Source organism: Bufo bufo, chromosome 3 (assembly GCF_905171765.1).
Source record: "Bufo bufo chromosome 3, aBufBuf1.1, whole genome shotgun sequence".
NCBI classification, from domain to species: Eukaryota; Metazoa; Chordata; class Amphibia; order Anura; family Bufonidae; genus Bufo; species Bufo bufo.
Window position 1 is genome coordinate 248963157 of NC_053391.1, and position 6000 is coordinate 248969156.

Here is a 6000-nt window from a genome sequence, read left to right on the forward strand (position 1 = left end):
CATCAACAAGGCCCGACTCTTGACCGAATTGAGCCAATGGAGACCCCTGATTAGGTACAGGCTCCCTGATATTTCCATCCATAGTCATCCGGTCGATATTAGGATTAATAACACAGTTGAAGTCCCCGTTTACCAGGGTAAGATAATCTGGCCACTTCTCCAAAAATATTAATAATCGATTGAGTACATCAAAGAAAAGGGGGGAAGGGATATAAATAAAAGCTAAGGTGGATAGTTTACCAAAAAGTTTCCCATGTAAAAAAAACTAATCTCCCCTGCTTATCAATAGAAGATGCCGAACAGACAAAATCAATCATGTTATGTATAAACACCGACACTACTCTAGAGTGGCTGGTAAAAGTGGAATGATATGCCTGCGCGACCCATCCTCTAGTAAATCATGGCGCAGTCTCTTCCGTAAAATGAGTTTCCAAAAGACAAATAACCGCAGGTAGAAGTCTCTGAATCAGATCAAACACAGCCTGTCTTTTTAGTTTATCCCCAAGTCCCCTTATATTCTATGTTAAAACTTTAACAGACATATGATCAACTATTCAGTAGCAATCCCTTGCAAACCCCAACCCTCTTGCTCATCCATCCTAAGAGACGCATCACATTCCACCCACCATATCCCATTCCGCCCCCCCAACCCCTATGATCCGTAACTAAAAGAAAAAGACCTCTTTACTAAGACCATCCCTCCCCCTCAATTTGGCTGGATACAAAAAGGAATATTTAATGTCCTTGCCCTGGAGACGTTTTTTTACAGCCAGAAAAGTATGCCTCTTATCTTAAACGCCTTTCATAAAGTCCGGAAAAATACGAGAGTTTGCTACCGTTATATAAAACTGGAGGGCACTCCCGTGCTCACTTTAAGATCATATCTCTGTCCCAGGAGGCAAGCATCTTTACCAGTAGTACCCTTGGCTGCCTTCCAGGAATCAGTTTACCACCAGGAATCCGATGGACCCTTTCATTTAGAAACAAAGATGAAAAATGTTCCTTCCAAAATTCTCAAAAATTATGCATTGTACAGTACCATTCCTGCCGTTTTTTTTCCTCTACACCCTCAGGGAGCCCAAAGATTCGAACATTTGATTTCTCAACCAATCTTCCAGGTCCACAGCTTTTTTTTTCAAGTTATTATAGTCCATTTTCAGGGTGGCAGATTCAACCTTTAATACTTTTACTTCTTGCTCTAAGACGCTCACAATCTTTTCTATATCAATGACTCTATCTCGTATCTTTGTCAAGTCATCTTTCATTATGGCCACATCTGTCTGGACTGTCCCCAGTTGAACCGCAACATCTTGTATCACTTTTCCATTGTTTTTAACCGTTGATAGAATCTGCTCCAGTGGAGAGATCCCTCCCATTGGAGCATCCACCCTCTCCCCCTCTCCACTCTGAGGACATTCATTTACTGGCTCTTCTGGTCTGTGTTCTTTCTCATATTTATCTCCTGCTTCCCCTTTTATCCAGCCCAGGTGTTTACATTTGGTGATTTCAAAAATTGTTAAATTTTAGGAGACTCTATCGGTCTCTGTCCTGGCTTAAGTGATGCCGAGTCTGTTGAATGCCTATTCTGCTTATGGGCCATATTTTTTTACTCCCCCCCCTTTCTCCCTTCTTATTCTTCTTTCCTCCTCTTCAGTTCCTCTCCTCACCTCCCTTTATTGTCTCCTTATTTTAATTCGATGTGCTTCTTGCTCCTTTTTAAATAGTTCAGCTTTGAGAGTTTTTTTCTTAGTATCTTAGAGTCCTTTTAGTGCATCAGACAAACAAGAGATCTATAGCTATGCACAAAAAGTAAACTAAGGGAGGAGGAGGACACAGGGATCGACACAAGAGGAACAACATCGATGGATCTCACCACACTGAAGGGCTTCAGGCTCCTGCCTGGCTTCTGATCCAGGAATACCAAGGGGAACAAGGGACACTCGCTCCAACAGTTGCAGGTTGAAATTCTGATGATGACACGAAACGAAGTGAAACACAGACACAGGCAGGAGGCGTAAAGCAGGGGAGCAAGCTATTGACCGACAAGCAGAACAGACATGGATGCACAGGCTGAGCGTCCCACAGCAGTAGCTAGACTTGACGGAAGCCAGCGGTGAAACAAGGACAGCGATGCAAAAAGTAGACGCCAGGGAGTGTGAGCAATGGGGGGAGGGCAGACGCTGGAAGAGAAATGGAGAGACAGGCGTAACATCAAGCAGAGGAGACCTTCAATAGGCGAGGATAGTTGCAGTACGCAGCCCTGCAGGGTGAGCGAATGTGAGGTCACGGTTAATAGGCAGAACGAGGGTTGCTCTTGGTACTCACAGTTTTTATATACCCAGGGCAGGTGTACAGCAGTGATGGAGAGGTTGGCACATGGATCCTCTGGGGCACTCTCTGTGTATAGGGACCAGGCCAGGTGGTAGGTGAGGTGCCCTAGGTGTTGTAGGTTTACTGTGCCTGTGGCAAGATCCCTTAAAGTTCGTGATGCCAGTGCCGGTAACAGTGGCACACCGATTTTCTTGCAGTAATAAGTGAGGAACACACATTGCAGTGAACTTCCTTTTTACTGAACAGGTTAACTATTTACAGTCTTTGGTCAGTTCCACATGTATAAGATGGTGACAGGCAGGCTTTACATCAAATGGCAGGTACAATGTTCTTGCAAGATACTCAGAGGGTTAAACACTTAGAGATCAGGCTGCACTTTTCCTCAGAATCCTGTCTGTCTTTCTCCCAAGGCCCGTATGCCCTATTGCTGGCTTTATCCTTGTTTAGGGAAAACTTCCTCTCGTATATGACTCCTTGCTTTAATTATATCCTTCTGCCCTTCAGCTCTCTGTTTGGCTGGAACAAACTTGGCTCTGCACTGTACTTTTCTAGGAACTTGGTTTCTCAGGAGGCAGGCTCTTCTCCTGGTGGCAAGCTAGAAGTCTGGGCTATCTAGTTGCATGTCAGAAGCTGCTCCTCAGCTACTGTATTTTTCGCCCTATAAGACGCACCGGCCCATAAGACGCACCTAGGTTTTTGGGGAGGAAAATAAGAAAAAAAATATTTTTAACCAAAAGGTGTGCTGTGTGTTTGGTGGGTTTGGAACTAATGGTGGTCTGTGGATGGCACTATTACTGATCTGTGGATGACGGACACTGTTATGGGGGGATCTGTGGATGACGGACACTGTTATGAGGGGATCTGTGGATGACGGACACTGTTATTGGGGGATCTGTGGATGACGGACACTGTTATGGGGGGGATCTGTGGATGACGGACACTGTTATGGGGGGATCTGTGGATGACGGACACTGTTATGGGGGGATCTGTGGATGACGGACACTGTTACAGGGGGGATCTGTGGATGGCACTGTTACAGGGGGGATCTGTGGGTGGCACTGTTATATATGTGCCATCCACAGACTCCCCCACCCCATAACTGTGTCATCCACAGACCCCCCCAGCCCATAACTGTGCCATCCACAGACCCCCCAGCCCATAACAGTGCCATCCACAGACCCCCCCAGCCCATAACAGTGCCATCCACAGACCCCCCCAGCCCATAACTGTGCCATCCACAGATGTCCCCCATAAAAATGTCATCCACAGATCCCCCCCCCCACCGCTCCGGTATACTAATATAAGATGTCTTATTCAATTAATAGTTATTAAACATGCCCCCCAACTCCTAATAGTACCTTACATCCTAACAGCTTCTGTACAATGCCGGCAGGCAGGCCGGGCGGCAGGCAGGCCGGGCGGCCGGCCGGCGCGTCCCTCACTGACGTCACTTGCCTGCGCCGCCTGCTTCATTCATAAAGTAGGCGGCGCAGGCACGTGACATCAGGGAGTTACGCTGCCGCCCGCCCGGCCTGCCTGCCAGCATTCTACAGAAGCTGTTAGGATGTAAGGTACTATTAGGAGTGAGGGGGCATGTTTAATAACTATTAATTGAATAAGACATCTTATATTAGTATACCGGAGCGGCGGGGCTATAGTACACTGAGTGCACCGCCCCATTGCTATTGCCGGCCCCCAGCTCCTCCTCCCAGTCCCTCCCCGAGTCCCCGCTCGCTCGTACATCGCAGCTTGCGATGTAAAACTGCAAGCATTCGCCCAATAAGACGCAGGGGCATTCCCCCCCCCCCCATTTTGGGGGGAGAAAAAGTGTGTCTTATGGGGCGAAAAATACGGTAATCTCTGGCTAAGGTGACTCTTGGCTTCTGAACACTCTCAACTCCACTCCCTCTCTCTGGTCTGAACCTGGCTATTTATACTAGGGGGTCCCCAGCTCCCTCTACTGTATAGGAGGAGGAACTACACCCCTACAGGCCTGGTACACAGGAGATAACATAAATAACATGACAATACTCATTAAAATGCAATATAAAATACAATGACCATGTTCCTTAGGAGGTGGAGAACAACATGACCCAATTGACCCTTGTGTAGTGCCCACCCTTACATAGTGGGACACTACATAGTTTCCTCGTTCCCTGGCTTCAACACGCATCTTAAAGGCCATAGTCCAGCAAGGGAGCGTTTGTTCGTGACAAGGAGACGCGATGGGAGGCCGTTCAAGGAAGAGGAGGATGGAGAGACGTCGCTTCCTCACGTCATCACGTCATCATGGAGGTGCATGGTCCCCTTTAAGCACGCCATGCAGCTTAAAGGCTATAAATACTATTGAATGCATTTTTTTTTCATTATTGCATTGTACTTGTTTTTGCTATAACTTATTTTCCCAAGTCTGTAGTAAATATTTTCACAAATGTATTTTGCAGGCTGGTCCCCTTCACAGCGATTGGTCCTCCCCTTGCCCCCCCTCCCCCCGATCAGCTATGTGAAAAGACTGCGGCGCTCCTGTGAGTGCAGCCACCTCTGTCTAGGCCAGTGATGTCACTTTCATCAGTCACATGGCCTAGGTGCAGCTCAGTCACATTAAAGTCAATGGGGATATGAGCTGCAATACCAAGCATATCCGCTTTACAATGAACAGTGGCTGGGAGTTGTACCTCCACTATTCAAATATTGATGATCTGCCCTAAGGACAGGTCATCAATATTAAACACCCGGCTAACCCCTTTAAAGAGTTATGGAGTGTTGGGATGTTAATGAGCTATGCTCGGGATACTCCAGCATGAAGTAATGATGATGGCACTCACCAGGGTCGTCCTAATAATCTTTATTTTCATTCAAAGGATTATGCAATAGCAGTAGGCGTGCAGAGCGCCACACAGGCACAATAGGTGGCGACGGCCATTTCGAGTCAAAGTGCTTCCTCAGGCTATTGTCAGGAAAGGTAATCAATATTAGATCAGAGGAGGTCTGACTCGCACTCCCTGCCGATTAGCTGTTATAAGGGGTCACGGTGCTCATGCAAGCGCTATATTCTCTTCTGCACACTGTCTAGTTTGTAATGGCAGTGCAGTGTAATTACAGCTGCTCATCCCATTCACTTTACATTAAAGTCCAAATAAATTGGCCCCACCATGTGGTGTTTCTGACAAACTGGTCTATATGACACCTAGGGGAAGATTATTACTGGGAATTTTTGAAGTCAGTTTTGCACTGTTGCAATTTTCTGTAAACATTGATTAATTGTTTGAGCAAATTGTTCTAGCCCATTTTAAAAAGCACCTTTGTCTAGCAATATTAGTTTTTTCACCAACTCCCTGCTAGAGGGACATGTAATGCAATGTTATTTTGCAACATTAAGTTGCATTAAAGAGTACCTGACATGCCTGTTTTAATAGCTTCATGCATTCCCCATGTAATAACTATTGTGGAGCATCTATTCTTATGGCTCTATGTTGTGCCATTCCTATATTATTTGTACTAGAAGTTATGAATAAAATGCTGTAAAAAAAAAAAAAAAACAGGAGTGCGTGCTTCCAATGTAGAAACACCTTACCCTTGCTAAGATCGGGGAAGGCGTTCTTGAGTAGTAATAGACCAGACCCTGTACAAAGCTTCTAGGCCTATTACTGGTGTACATTCCACTGCAGG